Below are 19,007 nucleotides of genomic sequence, written 5' to 3' on the forward strand. Positions count from 1 at the left end.
GATGATGATGCACGGTAAACAGGAACAAAGGAGAAATAAAAGATGTGTCTACAGGAGGTATGAACGGGAAAGCAGAATAATTAGATTAGATTTTAGATTAGAGATACAGCACTGAAACAGGCCCTTCGGCCCACCGAGTCTGTGCCGACCATCAACCACCCATTTATACTAATCCTACACTAATCCCATATTCCTACCAAACATCCCCACCTGTCCCTATATTTCCCTACCACCTACCTATACTAGTGACAATTTATAATGGCCAATTTACCTACCAACCTGCAAGTCTTTTGGCTTGTGGGAGGAAACCGGAGCACCCGGAGAAAACCCACGCAGACACAGGGAGAACTTGCAAACTCCACACAGGCAGTACCCAGAATCGAACCCGGGTCCCTGGAGCTGTGAGGCTGCGGTGCTAACCACTGCGCCACTGTGCCGCCCTAAATTACTAACAGCTGCCATTCAAAAGCAAACATAAAATGGAGGCAGAGGTTATGATCTGAAATTGTTGAACTCAAAGTTGAGTCCAGAAGGCTGCAAAGTATCCAATCGAAAGATGAGGTGTTGTTTCTCGAGGTTACACAGAGTTTCATTGGAATAGTATAGGACACTGAAAACAGACAGGTCAGAATGAGTGGAGTGAAAAATTAAAATCGCAGTCGTCTGGAAGCTCAGGGTCATGCTTGCGAACTGAATGGAGGATTTCTGCAAAATTGAAAGTACAAGTAAATCACTGTTTCACCTGGAAGGAGTGTTTGGGGCCTTGGATAGTAAGAAAGGAGGAAGTATAAGGGCAGGTGTTGCATCTCCTGTGCTTGCATGACTAGGTGCCATGGGAAAGGAGAAAGAAACAGAGTTAATGTTTTGGGGGTGATTGACGAATGGACTAGGGTGGCCCGGAGGGAACGGTCTCTTCAGAATGCTGAGAGGGGAGGGGGAGATGTGTTTAGTGGTGGCATCATACTGGAAGTGGCAGAAATGCCGAAGGATGATACATTGAATGTGGAGGCTGGTGGGGTGGAAGGTGAGGACAAGGGGAACCCTTTTGTTTGTTCTGGGGAAAGAGGCGTGAAAAGAAATGTGGGAAGTGGAACGGGTACGGTCAAGCATGGTGGAGTGGGGTGGGGGGAACGATTCCTTGGATGAGGAAGAAGGAAAACATATGGGAAGCTCTGGTATGGAAGGTTGCATCATTAGAACAGATGCAACGGAACAGAGAAACTGGGACAATGGAATAGAGTCCTTACAGGAAGCGGAGTGTGAGCAAAACTTGTCAATGCAGTTGTGGGAGTCAATTAGCATAGTGGATAGTGATTGATAGCCTATCTCCAGAAATGACGACAGACAAATCAAGGAAGGGAAGAATAAGAGATAGACCATGTGAAGGCAAAGGAAGAGTGGAAATTGAAAGCAAATTTGATGAAATGCTCTGGTTCAGGGCAAGAGCAGGAAAGGGCACCGATACAGTCATAAGTGTATCAGAAAAGGGATGAGGAAGGTGACCCGAGTAGGACTGGAACAAAGAATGTTCCACATATCCCATAAAAAGGCAGGCATAGCTAGGACCCACACAAGTTCCCATATCAACAGATATTATTTGGAGGAAGTGAGTGGAGTTGGAGAGGTGCTCAATGTGAGAACAAGTTCTGCCAGGGGAAGGAGGGTGGTAGTGGATGGGGACTGGTTGGGACTCTGTTCAAGGAAGCAGACAGCCCACAGACCATCCTGGTGAGGTGTAGAGGGATTAAATGTCCATGGGGAAAAGGGTGAAAAGGTGGTTACTGCCAGGAAACTGGAAACTGTTGAAGTGATGGAGGGCGCCAGAAAAGTAGATGTGAAGACACTGGACATGAGGAGAAAAAGACTCAAGATAGGAAGAAATCAGTTCTGTGGGGCAAGAACAGGGTGAAATGATGGGTCTACCAGGGCAGTCCTATTTGTGAATCTTGGGAAAGAGGTAGAAGTCGCCTGTTCGGGGTTGGAGGACTATGAGATTGGAGGCTGTGGAGAGAAGATCTCGAAAGGAGATGAGAATATGAACTTGGAGGGAAGATTAATTATTTCAGGTTTGGTTTTGCTTCTCATTCTATCACTATACATATCCAGCATTAAATTCCCACTATTGTACTAAGTGCTGAGAAGTCTTCTTTTAAATAGAATATTTTGGTCCAAAGTTTCATGATAATTAAGAATGTTATATAAACTTTGCCATGTGGCATTAAGTAGTCTCATTCAGTTTTTTTAATTTTCAAGCCAAATTCAAATATAAATACTTCAAGTTATGAATTATCTTTGCCCTAATAAGTTAACTCCCACATCTTGCTAAAACGTAGTCGCACTTCTAATAGAAAACACTACAGCCACTTTGCACACAACATGTTCTATCAATAGCAATGACACGAATGATTAGTTAATATATTGTTGATGCTGGATGAGGTAAGAATGTTGGCCTGGACACTGGAAGGTCAAAACAAAGTTAAAAATGAATGCACTTTCAACAATAGGCAGTTAACATACTAATATGGTTGCCAGCCTATTAACACACTGGCCAACTCTGCAGTAGAGCCTGAGAATCTTTCAAGATTAGATATACTACCAATTCTTTATATGCCATCCAGATTTTGAAAGCTCTGAGTTCGAGTGTTTGCAGGTGGGCATTCTAATCCATAAAGGATAGGAATTTTTTTATATATAAGTATTTTATCCTTGGGCTGCTTGATGTCAAAGTCAAGGCAGAAGCTTGTCCAATTACTACTTTGTGGGACCTGAGGAACCATTAACCTAGGATGCTGAGCTGAAAATACTTATATACCATTGTGCCACAAAACAATTTGCAACCGTCAGACTCAGGATGAACAGACATCATTCAACAGAAGTCCATTCTTTCTTAATTAGACAATTATACAAATGGCTATTGTTGAAAGATAAGGAAATTGGATGGTGTTAAAGTTTGAGAAACTTTCTGAAAGGAAACACCTACAAATGACCACAGCGAGGTCTTTAAATTTACTCTAGCGCATGTAACAGTGAAAGCAACTGCCACAACTCACCAAGCCTCCTTCGACGGCACCTTCCAAACCCACGACCTCTACCACCTAGAAGGACAAGGGCAACAGACACATGGGAACATCGTCACCTGCACGTTCCCTTCCAAGCAACACACCATCCTGATTTAGAACTATATCACTGTTCCTTCACTGTCACCGGGACAAAATCCTGGAACTCCCTTCCGAACAGTACTGTGGGTGTACCTACCTTACCTGGACTGCAGTGGTTTAAGAGGGCAGCTCACCACCACCTTCTCAAGGGCAATCAGGGATGGGCAATAAATGGTGGCCTCGCCAGCAACGTTCACATCCCATGAACACTTAATTTTTAAAAATGACATTGTTTATTTTTATTGGATTCCACAATCCTGAGAAGCTGCATTATTATGTTGAGGACATTTTGTCGTCACAATGCAATTGTAACTCAAAGCATTTTATGAATACTGAGGCTGGGTGGAGGAATACAAGATGTAGGAACAGACTCACCTTTGGCAATTTTTTCCCCCATATAGAACCTCAGATACTTTGGGGGAAATTCTTACTGTGTGAAAGTGTAAAATGGGTGACAGCAAATTAGCAACCCATCTTGCAAACCTTTCAATAGAAATAAAAATTGGGAGAACTTTAGAACAGATTGCCAATTCACAATCACGCAAAGTCAAAATTACCACCATGTGTTGCAACTGGACACATTAAGAAAATTACGCATGAGTTCTACAACATTCAATCTCCCAAACACACTATTTTGAATGATATACACTACAGTAGGGTCACTATTAGTTCACCACCACACCAACACTTCTCTCGACTCCTCCACTATTGCTAAATTATCACAGTGCTTGTCAAATATTAGTGCTGGATGAGCAGAAATTTCCTCCAATTAAATATTGGGAAGATCAAAGCCATTGTCTTCAGTCCTGCTATAAACTCCTTTCCCTAGTTACTGCCTCCATTCCTCTTCCTGGCAACTGTCTAAGGCTGAATCTGTTCACAGCCTTGGTGTAATATTTGACCCCAAGATGAGCTCCAGACCACATGTCTGCACTATCACCAAGACCCCCTATTTCCACCTTCATAACCTCACCCTACGCTGCCCCTTTGTTACCTCTAGACTTGACTATTCCAATGCACTGCTGGTCAGCATCCCACATTTCTACCCTCTGTCAACTTGAGGTCATCCAAACCTGCTGCCTGTGTCCTTACTCACGCCAAGTCCTGTTCACCCTTTAACCCTGTGCCTGCCTACACAGGCTCCCAGTCAAGCAATGCCTCAGTTTTAAAATTCGCATCCTTGTTTTCAAGTCCCTCCATGGCCTCACCCCCTCCCTATCTCTGTAATCTCCATCAGCCCCACAACCCTCTGAGACATCTGCACTCATCTAATTCTGGCCCCTTGAGCATCCCCGATTTTAATTGCATTACCATTGGCGGACATGTCTTCAGCTGCCTCGGCCTAAGCTTTGGAATTCCCTCCGTCCCTAAACACCTCTATCCTTCGTTAAGACACTCCTTAAAACCGAACTCTTTGAAGATGCTTTTTGCCATGTGCCCTAATATCACCTTATATGGTTTAATGTCAAATTTTGCTTTATAATGCTTCAGTGAAATACCTTGGGACTTTTAACTGTTAAAGGCGCTACATTAATACAGAAAATGCTGGAAATAGGTTTGGCAGCATCTGTGGACACAGAAACAGGTTTAATGTTTCAGGTCTGTGACCTTTCATCATGTTACTGTTTCTCTGCAAATGCCAGACCTGTTGAGTATTTCCAGCATTTTTTGTTTTAATTTCAGATTTTCAGCGTCCGCGGTATTTCGCTTTTGCTATATAAATACAAGTTGTTGTTGTTTTTCTTTTGAAAAACTATCTAGGATATATTTAAGCAATGAGGTTCTTACAACAAAAAAGCATGAGATTGCCTGTTTTCTCCATAATGACTTGCTAAGAAAAAGAATTTAGAGAAAAACAATCTCTCATTTTCTTTAAAATAATATTTTCTCAATATATATTATGCATTAATCCTCATACATCCAGTCTCAGGGAACCAATATAATATGGCATTCAGTTGTTGTACAATCTTTAGAGCTGAGCTACCTATTGAAACATACCTGCAGCTCTACTCAAATTGTATCAGGTAATCCATCAGTTCAATTCCTAAGCACCTACTGCCAACAATTGGTCCACAAACTTTGGCAAGTGACCCCAATTACTGCAAAACGGGAAATTGGGTTAGCAAAGTACCATGGCTGCTAGGCAGATGCTAGCTACCAGTAAAAAACTTTCTGTATTACCAGTTTAAAACATTTCCTGCTCCCCACATAAGAACATGTGAATTCTTTCAACAGTAAAAAGACATCCTGACAGTTTGGGAGAAATGAATAACTCCCCCATTAAAAAGGGTCAGACATTTTTCCGCTGATCCTTAGATTTTACTTGCACTTTCACACAGCTTCAGTATCTCCTCATCCTGCTCACCAGAGAATCTAGAACACGGGTTTGCTACTGTTACAGTTGGAGTTCCACAAGGCGGAAATAGAAAGCCTGAAGCAATTAAGCTATAATGCCATTGGCAAAATATATTATTTTTGTGTTTACTTTAGGAGGAGTGCAACCAATGGGCTTTAGAGAAGTTTAACATTTGAAAAACAAAGTCACCTTCAATACAACAATATGAAAAATCTTCAAAACAGCCAGGAGTCAGTTCACTCTAAAGTCACAGATTTAAGTTGATTGACTAAAGAACCAAAGAGGACATGAGGAACCTTTTTAAAACACACCGTTGTTGTAATCTACAATGCACCACCTGAAAGCATGGTCCAAGCAGTTTCAATGGTGACATTCAAAAGAGAATTGGATAAACACATGAGGTGAAAAAATTTACAGGGCTATGGGGAAAGAGCAGGAGAGTGGGATTAATTGAATAGCTCTACTTAAGAGTGGGAACAGGCATGATAGGCCAAATGGTCTCTTTCTGCACTGTATCATTCTATAATCCTGTGAAGCAATGGCGCTCTTGTCTGCAATGCTACTGGTGTAAACCAGCAACAAACTGGTAACCAAAATTCCTGATAAAATAGACCAAAGGAATTTTCTGCAATGTATATAAAATCCAATACATCAAATGTGGGATAACACCTTTGCAAAAATACTTGATCCTGGTTTTGTAGAGTGGCTGAGATATTGCCACCTTTACCTTTGCTCTAGCCCTGACATTGGATCCACAGAAATATAGTCGGTGGGCTCAATATCAGCTTTAGATATTTTCTGGTCAGCACCACAGAATTCTAAGAAAGAACAGAACCAAGAGGCAGAATAAGCTCAAGGATGGATGCAGTCAACGTTATGAATTCAGGCAACTTTATGAGGAAGAAACCAGCATGATCACTTTACGGGCTCCAATGCTCCTTCAAAAGTAGCATGCCTGCCCAAAGAAACAAATGGATATGTAATCTCTTCACAGACATTCATCTCTTCCCTCAGTAGAGTTGATAACAAAGGCCAGCAGGATCAGCATGTCCATGAAGGTCAAGGAATAAACTTTCAAGGTAAAAATGAGTGGACTGAACTGTATGGTGCTGTATAAAAAGGAATTAGGTCTTACAAATCTCAAATACTTCCTCAACTTTAAAAATGCTACACATCTGCAAGTGATTTTCAGTAAGTTTCTATGGTTGCTATAAAATGTAAAAGTATGAAATGATGGCAGGGAGAGAGAGAGAGGGTGGGAAAAGAGGGCAGGGAGACAGTGGAGAAGGGACGGAGGGCAGGTGCGTGTGTGTGCAAGTGTGAGAGAGAGAGAACAACACAAGCACATAAGAGAGTGGCGTGGGGCAGAGAGAGAGAGAGGACGATGAGGAGGGGGGCGTGAAGGGGAGAGAAAGCGGGAAGGGAGAGGGGGGGGGAAAGTGAGACTGCCTCTTTCACCAAATTATACAAAAACAATTGTCTGATCAGATAGTAGCTACATAACCAGATTCCCTCGCAGGTCCAAAATAATTGGCACTGTCTGCCTGCTTCTTCTGCGGTCTTGTCTGTGCCCGGCTGGCCCTGGAAAGGGAATATGTGGTGTCGACTGGTACACTCAAGTCCTTCTGTGACCTGAGTGGGCATAAAAGGGTAGAGTGTCTGATTGACATAGATAATTTTTAAAAAATGGGTGGTTAATGGTCGGCACAGACTCGGTGGGCCGAAGGGCCTGTTTCAGTGCTGTATCTCTAAATCTAAAAAAAATATGATGTCGCACTGTATATTTCATTTGGTTTAATTAGACATTATGTTTAAACTATTAATGGTGCTGCCTCAGATGGGGGCAGCATTTGTAGAACTGTTTATCAGTTATCCTTATTGGTCTATTTAAAACTGGGCATAATCAGATTCCACAGGTCAAAAACACAATTTACCATGACAGTTCCCCACCCATCTACCTATGTACACCCCTATAAATAAATCACATGATAAATGCTTTAAAAAAAAATCAAAAATTCACATAATCCCTTTGCTCAACCCCCCTTCCAAATACTCCCCCTCCCTTCTGATGCATCCCACTGGTCCTCAACAACAGAACTAATCTGGGATAAACTCTCTTCCACTCACAGACTATACTACACCAACATAGCTTAGTTGATATCCAATGTGAAAAACATGTCTGACAACTATCTGGGGAGCAAACAAAATAATTTAAGGACCTCAGCCTAAACCTCTGCTCTTGGTCCACCACCAATGAAATGGGCTAACTGCTGACCAACAGCAGTGAGGAGTGGTAAGAGACCAATCAGGGCCACTCCGCTCCTGACCTCATTACAGCCTTGGTTCAAACATGGACAAAAGAGCTGAACTCAAGAGGTGAGGTGAGAGTGACTGCCGTCGACATCAAGGCAGCATTTGACCGAGTATGGCATCAAGGAACCTAGCAAAACTGGAGTCTTTGGGAATCAGGGGGAAAACTCTCTGCTGGTTAGAGTCATACCTAGCGCAAAGGAAGATGGCTGTGGTTGTTGGCGGTCAAACATCTCAGCTCCAGGACATCACTGCAGGAGTTCCTCAGGGCAGTGTCCTAGGCCCAACCATCTTCAGCTGCTTCATCAATGGCCTTCCTTCAATCATAAGTTCAGAAGTGGGGATGTTCACTGATGATTGCACAATGTTCAGCACCATTCATGACTCCTCAAATGCTGAAGCAGTCTGTGTAGAAATGCAGCAAGACTTGGACAATATCCAGGCCTGAGCTGATAAGTGGCAAGTAACATTTGCGCCACACAAGTGCCAGGCAATGACCATCTCCAACAAGAGAGAATCTAACCATCTCCCCTTGACATTCAATGGCATTACCATCACTGATCCCCCACTATCAACATCCTAGGGGTTACCATTGACCAGAAACTGAACTGGAGTAGCCAAATAAATACCGTGGCTACAAGAGCAGGTCAGAAGCTAGGAATCCTGCGGCGAGTAACTCACCTCCTGACTGCCCAAAGCCTGTCCCATCATCTACAAGGTACAAGTCAGGAGTGTGATGGAATAGTCTCCACTTGCCTGGATGGGTGCAGCTGCAACAACACTCAAGAAGCTCGACACCATCCAGGACAAAGCAGCCCGCTTGATTGGCACCCCATCTACAAACATTCACTCCCTCCACTACCGACGCACAGTGGCAGCAGTGTGTACCATCTACAAGATGCACTGCAGCAATGCACCAAGGCTCCTTAGACAGCACCTTCCAAACCCGCGACCTCTACCAACTAGAAGGACAAAGGCAGCAAATACATGGGAACACCACCACCTGCAAGTTCCCCTCCAAGTCACACACCATGCTGACTTGGAACTATATGGCCGTTCCTTCACTGTCGCTGGGTCAAAATCCTGGAACTCCCTTCCTAACAGCTTTGTGGGTGTACCTACCTCACATGGACTGCAGCGGTTCAAGAAGGCAGCTCACCACCACCTTCTCAAGGGCAATTAGGGATGGACAATAAATGCTGGCCTGGCCAGCGTCGCCCACATCCCATGAATGAATAAAAAAAAAATCCACATATATCAGTCATGTTGCTGCTTTGGAGGTTTGTCCATCATTAAAAAAAAACAGTATTGCAAACAGGAAACTAGACAAAGTAGAAAGCTGCAGCAGGGCAAAAAAGCATCAGCTGCAAGAAAGATGAGAAACTAATAATTGGAGGTACAAGAATAAACACACCGATGTTATGCAGAAACTGGAAATGATTTTGTTGTTCAAGCTGCCAATAGTAAAGAGAATTTTTCACTTTGCTTTGATACCAGTGTGTTTAAATAAAATTGCTTTAATGACACAATGCGTATGTTTCTGTGCCAGATACCAGATTTCCAACTGTATCTAATATAGAGGCAAAGGAGTGGTGGAAGGAAGATATGCACACAGAGGAATAAAGACTATCCAGGAGAGAAAGAAAATTAAAAAGTACTCCAGAAAACTAATTAATAAACAACTGAGAATGAAACAAAACCCTCCGGGAGATTGGGCGAATAGAAAAAAGCAAATCAACCTGCTCGAGGTAGCGAAGATTGGAAGCAGAATAATACAACATTCAAGAAACAGAAATATTAAAAATCTTCATTCAATCTAACTTTGATATGGAACAGATTTAAAAGAGATTTTCCACCTTTCATAAAAGGACTCCATCCTTTGAAAAACATCATGGTTTGTTCCTTCGTAATAAAGGTTGAGGGAAAAAAATCAGCTTTAAAAATACTGAGGAATACAGCCATACAAAGCTGCAAATACATTACTTGCTCCACACACACAGTATTTTCTATTTAAATAATGTACAATGCTTAAAAAAGGCAACTTCGCATAACCAAAACTGAAAAAAATTTTATGCTAATTTATATAATACTGTTGCAGATCTCACCCCAAATAGCCTCATGGCTTGGTCACCTTTTACAAAAAACTAAGTAGACAACTGAATGATACAGCTAGATACTGAAATATGTCTTTTGAAGATTGAAACATATACTAGAACTTCGAAATCCCTCTTTTAGATTTCATAATGGTTGCAGATACACATTTGGAGAACTTTTAGCTCTTCGCTCAAGTAGATATGCCATCTACCTCACAGCACTGTTTCCCATGAGAATCACACCATCAGCCTTACTAATGTGAATAATGTGGTACCAGTACCGCCAAACCCTTCTCAGAAGAGGTTCCTCTGCCTGTCTCTGAACCATCGCCAACGTAGCTAAACGGCTGCTGCTGACAGCATCACTTGCCATCACTTCAATTCTAGCCATAGGTGGATTGACCTCAGTAAAACTCAGGAATGCAATGGTGACTATAGCAGCTACATATGCTTCCTTGTGCTGGTGTTGACAAATGTGTTCCATCAACAAGGTGAATTGTTCACAAGGGAAATGGCTTATATAGATGGACTCCTATATTGAAATGTTATATTTAAGAGTGTGTTAATTTACCTGGGCATGAGAATTTTTTTAGTTTATATTGATATGTTTATTCAACTGTTAAATTGGCTTTGATGCAAAATTTTCAAGATTTTTAAAAAATAAAATCATTTTGAATGTGTTTGTCAGTTTGGCTCCATTGACAGCACTCCCCTCTATCAGAAGGTCATGGGTTCAAGCTCTACTCTCGGAACCAAACACACAGTCCAGGTTGACAACTTAAGTGCAGTGCTGAGGGAGGTGTCATACTTTGGATAAGACTTTAAACCAATATGCGTCTGCTTGTTCAGTTGGTTGTAAGAGATTCCATAGCACCATTCAAAAAAGCTTCGGGAATTTTTCCAGTATCTTAGGCAATATTCATTCCTTAACCAACACCAAAACAAATCGACTGCTCATTCTCATTGCTGTTTGTAGGCCTTACTGTCAGCTGCTGCATTTGCCTATATTAACAGTGACCACATGTCAAAGGGCAATTCATTGCTTGTGAAGCACTTTGAGGCATACTAAGGATATGCAAGGCATTACATAACTGCAAGTTCTTTCATTCTTGCTACAATTCACTTGCTCAACTCATATGTATAGTAGCCCACTTCAATAAAGTACCTACCCAAGGCACCAAGTGCCTATGGAGCCATATCCCAACAAAAGGCACTGATTTCCAGACAGAAAACAAAAACTACACATACTACCAAAAAAAGTTTACAAAAATGGTTTCTCACTCTGAAATTCAACACTTCACCAGGGGTCATTATATTCAGGTCCACCAAAAAGCTTCAAAAGCAGCTGAACTATCAAAGTACCCCAATCACCAAATTTAACCTTAAACACTAGCAACCAGAATCTATCTCAGGCTTATGTGGAACAAAGTATTTCCATGCCACTCTTAAATTAATACTGCCTGCTGCTGCATCAACAGCCTTCTGGCAACCGCATGGCTCCGCAGTTTGAGCAGGACAAGCAAATTTACCAAGCAGATGATGTTAGAGATTATAAATTACATTCTCAAAAAAAATTCTCTTAACTAATGGGATGCAAATCACATTTCTTCACGACCTCGTCCCAATGATTTATATGTACTGGTATTTTATTTCTAGTCAGTTTCCCACTGGTACCTCCTTTCTCAATCTACAATATTCTATGGAATTTGGAGATTTGGTTTTTGAGGTCCACCTGAGTGACACATAAGAGAACAACTTTCCAAACAACCAGTTCTCTCCTTCGAGTCCTGCCACACCAAAACTACTCTACTTTGTGAAGCAAAGAAAAACATTTTTGACACGTGGCTGATATTTCAATTCAAGTTTCGCCAAATGGCAGCCAAATATTCCAACATTGGAGGGCCAGGTCAACATGAAAATAAAACAGTTATAATAGGCACATGACAGGTTCGCTTTTGCTTGTAGGACTTTGATTATCAACTTTTCAGAAAAGCTCAGCAATGGCTAGTGGTATCTGCATTTCTTCACTTCAGATGCAAGCATATCTCTTCTTAAACAATCACAAAACAATACTACCAACTGTTATGTAAAAGTCTATGATCTGGACAACCTACTATCTCAGCTATAGGAGCTTTATGCATGCAAGTGGCCCTCATAAACAGCATAAAAATACATAATGAATGAATCATCATACACTTTCTACCTATGCAGCCACAATCTAAATGCATTTATTTCTAACCTTCTGACTAGTCTCAGCAAGTAACTCTATTCTAAAAATAGGCAGCCCAAGTAAAGAACTGTTTTTCCAGCATGCAGTCAGCACAATAGATACATTTTGATTTCCTGAGGCAGCATATACATGCCCTTACAAACAATAGTAATGTTTCTACATCAAAATATTTGCATCATTAGCATTCTTTACCAGTAATAAATAGTCCTCCTCCCAAAAATGCGCATAAATGCATTCCTTCAATTACCTATAAGTACTAATATAAAAATTACAAGAGCCACATCTGGAACACCTCTCATTTTACAAGTAAGGATATACAAAGAGAGGACACATACAAACACTTTCGTGGGGGTGTAAGATGAAAATTTCACATAATCTCATCTTCATTATCATCAATCTCAGTAAGTGATTTGCAGACAGAAGCTATAATTCTGTACAGAAGTACTGTTTACAAAGAACAGTTATGCCATATTGTATTCAAGAAATGAACCAGGATAGTACAATTCTTCATGGTAAATACAGTGCTGGCTCCCAACCAGGAGGCAAGAGATGGGGCGAAACCAAGTCATTTTGTTCATGACTTTCAGTAATGAAATATATATATTTGTAACCTACAGTAATTAACCCAGGATAATTTATCACCCAAGATAACACACCACACATTTGATTTAGGCAGGTTTTAGATGGAACCACCCATCAGTGAGAATCTCTGGTAAACTAAGTATTTACAAGTACATTACATACACCCCCTCCCCTTGGCATAACTGAAAACATCACCAATAATATGTCTGTTTTTAATTAATATATGGACGGATTATTGCTTCTAACTCGCGGTGACAAGTTTAAAAAATGGGGCATGGAACAGTCTGCAACAGCAATTCACATCTCATTGTTCGCTCGGTCTAGTTTCTCCCCTCCCTGCAAAATGCACAAAATCAATGGTGCTCTTTCTTTATATATATATATACACATTATATATAAGAAAGAGTAAGTGATGGAGTCACACACATAAGACGCAGCACATACCCAAGAAAAAAAAACAGGCAGTATGGAGAAAGTTTCGCGAGCAATGAAGGGCTAAACTTCCGGGATATGTAACGCTGCAGCGGCGGGAGGCAACAGGAAGAGTAAATGCTATTCAGCGCAGCCGGTTTCAAGTCGCCCTTGCAGGGGAATTACTGTAGTCTGTGCAGGACTCCCTCGAACTGCATTCGCCCAACAGGGGAAACGCACTTTGTAAACACGAAATCTTAGTGCATTCAGAGTTGCTCTGGCACGGCGCTGCCTTTTGCAAAGGCAGTTACTTGCTTTGCTTTTTACCTCGCCATTCGCCAGGATGGCTTTTCTGGCGCTTCTCTGTTACCAGGCCGGGCTTTCGATATTATATAATCCCCTACAGGGTTGTAATGGGATACTCCAAAAATTTATTCTTGGGAAGACTGACAGCCGGGGTCAAGAAACAGCTGTTGAAGTTAATGCTTCTTCCTCCCACACTGTCTGACAGCAGTGGCTTGCCACAACAAAGTTGGAAGCTGGAGGCACATTTAAAGATCTGATGCATCCGTGTTTCTTACACATGTAATGCGAAATATTAGTAGATGTAATGAGCATTTATATTTCGGCGTAATTCAAAGAATGAAGCCAGCCGGAGAGTTGTTTGAACCTGTGCCATTTTTTTCTTATCCTGCCCGTCTACTCAGAAAGGTTTTGGTCCTGTGATTTTCAATCCTGCGACTTTTAAAAAAAAAAGTAGGTTTGCAAAATGATGAACAGAAAAGAAAGTTTTCTGAATGCAAAGAACAAATTGCATAAATTGTGAAAGTCAGGTTTCATTATAAATGTATAAATGAGTATGGTTACAATTTTAAAAAACAACTTTTAACAAATTAATGTCCGTTTTTTTAGGTCCTACCCCCAACCCCTTTTCCAATACAATATTTCCAGCCAGCAAGGGACCAGGAAACATTCCCAGGCCTCTACAAATGAGAAATTTTCTGTTGGGAGATACATGATAAAAAGGGGCAAAGTAACTCGAGCTGCTGATTTTCCCACCATCCTGCTGCTCTGGAGTCTGCACCTCCATCAGGCACAAGCTGGACAATTGCAGCCATTGACCTCCTTTCCTATCACTCTGTAGGATCATGCATTGGTACACTTGACTATCCACTGTTGCATATTTGATTTATACCATGAAAATCAAATAATGACATCTTTAAATAGTTATTAACTTTAAATATAATTTCCATGTGTGAGTTAGAAACCCAGATATTGCTGGGAGAGTAAAGAACCCATTGCTGGCCAGCAGTGTTGGGAATCCACTATTTCACCTCGTTCCTCCAAGCTGTACATCCATCAGAAAATTGCAGTAGCACTTTTAAGCAGATGGTATGTTATAGCACCAATAATGTATGTGAGCCTTGTTATACTCACTAATGTCCAAGTCAGGGTTTGTAAAAATTTTGACAACATTAAAATTACAGTTTTCATAAGAAATAGAAGCTGGAGTAGGCCATACAGCCTCTCAAGTTTGCTCCATTATTCAATATGATCATGGCTGATATTCTCCCTCAACTCCACTTTCCCACCTGCTCCCCATATCCCTTGATTCCCTGAGAGATCAAAAATCTGTCTATCTCAGCTTTAAATATACTTAACGATGGAGCATCCGCAACCTTCTGGGGTAGAGAATTCCAAAGATTCACAACCCTCTGAGTGAAGAAGTTTCTCCTCATCGCAGTCTGTTCTAATGATGCAACCTTCCACAACAGCACTTCTGTCACATCTTCCTTTTTCCTCAACCGAGGATTCCCCCCACTGTGGTTGACAGGGCCCTCAACCGTGTCTGACCCATTTCCCGCACTTCTGCCCTCACCCCTTCCCTTCCCTCCCAGAACCGCGACAGGGTTCCCACTTGTCCTCATTTTCCATCCACATCCAAAGGATCATCCTCCGCTATTTCTGCCCCTCCAGCATGATGCCACCACCAAACACATCTTCCCCTCCCTGCCTGTCAACATTCCGAAGGGATCGTTCCCTCCACGACACCCTGGTCCACTCCTCCATCACCCCCGACACCCTGGCCCCTTCCCACAGCACCTTCCCATGCAATCGCAGGAGGTGTAATATCTTCCCTTCTACCTCCTCTCTCCTCACATCAAAGGCCCCAAACACTCCTTCCAGGTGAAGCAGCGATTTAATTGCACTTCCTTCAATTTAGTATACTGTATTCGCTGCTCTCAGTGTGGTCACCCCTACATTGGGGAGACCAAACGTAGATTGGATGACTGCTTTGCAGAAAGCCTCCGCTCAGTTTAGTTTAGTTTTAGTTTAGAGATACAGCACTGAAACAGGCCCTTCGGCCCACCAAGTCTGTGCTGACCATCAACTACCCATTTATACTCATCCTACACTAATCCCATATTCCTACCACATCCCCACCTGTCCCTATATTTCCCTACCACCTACCTATACTAGGGGCAATTTATAATGGCCAATTTACCTACCAACCTGCAAGTCTTTTGGCTGTGGGAGGAAACCGGAGCACCCGGAGAAAACCCACGCAGACACAGGGAGAACTTGCAAACTCCACACAGGCAGTACCCAGAATTGAACCCGGGTCGCTGGAGCTGTGAGGCTGCAGTGCTAACCACTGCGCCACCATGCCGCCTGTAAAGCATAACCCCGAGCTTCCGGTTGCTGGCCATTTTAACACACCACCCTGCCCTTGGGCCCACATTTCTGTCCTTGGCCTGCTGCAGTGTTCCAGTGAACATTAACACAAGCTTGAGGAGCAGCAGCTCATTTTTCGATTAGGCACTCTACAGCCTGGTAGACTCAACATTGGGTTCAACAATTTCAGAGCATGACTGGCCTTTTTTTATTTTTTATTTCTTTTTTTGAAATTATTTTATTTTACTTTATTTTTTAACCATGTGCCTGTTTTTCATGTGCTTTTCAACAGAGCTGCTCATTATTCTGCCATTAACACTCTCTCTGCACTAATGCTTTGTCTTTCACCACATCCATTAACACACTCTTTGCCTTTGTCCCATGACATCTTTATTATTTAATCTCTCCTGCCCTCGGTCCTATCACACACCTTCCCTATTTTTCTCTTCCCCACCCCCCGCCTTCACCTGCTTAAAACCTACGACATTTCTAACCTTTGCCAGTTCTGACAAAAATTCACAGACCTGAAACGTTAACTCTGCTTCTCTCTCCACAGATGCTACCTGACCTGCTGAGTATTTCCAGCACTTTCTGTTTTTATTTCAGATTTCCAGCATCTGCAGTATTTTGCTTTTATCATCACAATTGAGGTTGTTTCTAGCACTCCCCGTCACTTAATTTAATGGAGCATGGCAAGCAGGGATAGAGATGCTAGATGGCAGCAAAAGCGTACTGTCTGAACCAGCCAGTCTGCCACTCATGGCATCTACAGCCCCAAGCAAAGGTACCTGGTATTGACTGAACAGCGCTGTCTCAAAAGACTCAGGTTTAGCAGGAGTTATCCCACCTGCTTGAGAAAGAACTGCAGACTACCTCAAATGTAGGGATGGCACTACCAGAGATCATCAAGGTGACTAAGGCCTCAGTTGTTAAGGATCTCGCTTTTCCCTAACACAAGGGGCAACTATTCTGTCCATGATGCTTTAATCAAGAGGGATAAGACCTTCATTTCCTTTCCCACTGACCAGCAACAACAGTATGACAGAACTGTCCAATTCCACAGAACTGCTGCCTTTTCAAAAGTAGTGGAAGTAATTGATGGCACCCATGTTATTACGACCGAGGTGGGAGGAGTGCACTGCCTTTTCTAGTTCCACTTCTTCACAGGTCGCAACATATATTTAAATGTTTACCCAGTTACCAATATGATCAATCATAGACTCTACTCATTATCCCAGCATAAAATACATCAACCAGGTTTCTTTAATAAACGACAAAATTATCAGTTTATTAAAAAAACAAGACATAACCAGTAACAAAGCAAAGCATTAACACACAGAGTGAAATATGAAAGTTCCCTTTTACCTTAGCCCCTCACACATACATACACACAGACCGGTTAACCGAAAAAATAGAGATTTTCACTTTTGAGCTCTGTTACAAAAAAAAAGACAAGAATGTATTGCCGAATACTTGCTAATTTTTGAAAACAAAAGGGAAGATGTCAGCTGTCACTTTTTGGTTTGATGTTCCAAACACGCATAGATGGCTGTCACTGGGATCTTTCAGGCAATGTTGAAGATCCGTTTGGCAGGCTTTCCAGGAGAAATGCGACAACAGGGGTTTCTGGAAGGCCTTTCAGGAGAAATGCAGCATCAGTTTCTCAGTTTCTTACACTTGATTCTTGGGAAGTTCTCAACGAAATGGAAGAGGGTGCTGATGGTGACTGCTCTCTTGGCTGGTTTTCTCCAACTGCCTTCACACCCAACACACTGTCCAAACCAAAACCAAAAACAATATCTCAAGAGTCAAGCCTCCTGATCCCTATAAATCTTGACCTGTCACTTCTCTGTAAACATCTCCCCCAAGTCAGAAAGCCCCTCCTGGGTATTTATCTGAAGACAGGTGACTTCCAGTAAATGTTGTTTTCAAACAAGACCTCTCAGTGTCCTTTTAATGACCAGTGAAAAAAAATCCGTAGACTCCTTTACAGTTTTCCCAAATAAAACAACGTCCATAATTCTAAAATACAGAGTCCTCAAAAAAATACTTAAGAAAAAATATAGAAGCACCGTCATAACAATGTGGAGATGCAGACCACTGGTCATATTACAATAGACTACACAAACAGAATGGGGTTTTGTGCAGCTGAAATGTGACTAGCAGCACCATATCATGCCAGCGGATTCCTCTTTCTCAGGCAGCATCCACAATATTTTCATTTTACTCCAAAAGGGATCAAAGAATATGGGGACAAAGTGGGAACAGGGTACTGAATTAGACGATCAGCCATGATCTTTTTTGAATGGTGGAGCAGGTCCGAAGGGCCGAATGGCCTACTCCTACTCCCATTTTTCTTTGTTTCTATGCCTGGCTTATTAAAAAAAACAAGTAAATAGAAGAATGGATCATAAGAATATAGGAAATAGGAGCTTGGGTAGGCTACAAGGCTCCTCGAACCTGCTCCGCCATTCAATTAGATCAAGGCTGATATTCTATGTTAACTCCCACCCTATCCCCATATCCCTTGATTCTCTATCTAAACATCGATCGAACACAGCCTTGAATATCTCATCAATTGAGCATCCACAGTCCTCTTGGATAGAGAATTCCAAAGATTCACAACCCTCAGTCTTAAATGGCCAACCCCTTATCCTGAGACTATGACCCCCAGTTCCAGAATCTCCAGCCAGGGAAAACAGCCTCCCAGAATCTCCCCTGTCATGTTCTCTAAGAATGTTATACATCTCAATGAAAACATCATTCATTCTAGAGAATATGCGCCGATTCTATTCAATGCTCATAGAACAGCCCTCTCATCCCAGGAATCAATCTAGTGAATCTTTGTTGCACCACCTCCACCCCTAAGGCAAGTCGATCGTTCCTTAGGTAAGGAGACCAAAACATACACTGTGCTCCTGATGTGGTCTCACCAAGACCCTATGTAATTGCAGCAAGACTTCCTTACTCTTATACTCAAACTTGTAATAAAGGCTAACATACCATTTACCTTCCTAATTACTTGTCATAGAAACATAGAGTTATTTATGGCACAGAAGGAGGCTATTCGGCCCATTGAGTCCATGCCAGCTCTCTGCGGAGCAATCCAGTCAGTCCCACTCCTCTGTTAGATTCCTGTAGCCCTGCAAGTTTAATTCCTTCTAGTGGCCATCCAATTTCCTTTTGAAAGC

The 19,007-nt window shown here is 42.0% G+C and overlaps 1 protein-coding gene across 1 annotated transcript in view; it reads right to left on the bottom strand.

The window, feature by feature from the left end:
* atg10 (ATG10 autophagy related 10 homolog (S. cerevisiae)) overlaps positions 1-13,269 on the bottom strand; it is a 406,513-nt gene extending 393,244 nt beyond the window's left edge. Inside the window, exon 1 of the mRNA XM_068029616.1 lies at positions 13,174-13,269. The gene's annotated coding sequence lies outside the window, so the exon portion shown is untranslated. The remainder of the gene's footprint in view (positions 1-13,173) is intronic.
* Positions 13,270-19,007: the final 5,738 nt, after the last annotated feature.

This window comes from Heterodontus francisci, chromosome 4, assembly GCF_036365525.1.
Source record: "Heterodontus francisci isolate sHetFra1 chromosome 4, sHetFra1.hap1, whole genome shotgun sequence".
Taxonomy (NCBI): Eukaryota; Metazoa; Chordata; class Chondrichthyes; order Heterodontiformes; family Heterodontidae; genus Heterodontus; species Heterodontus francisci.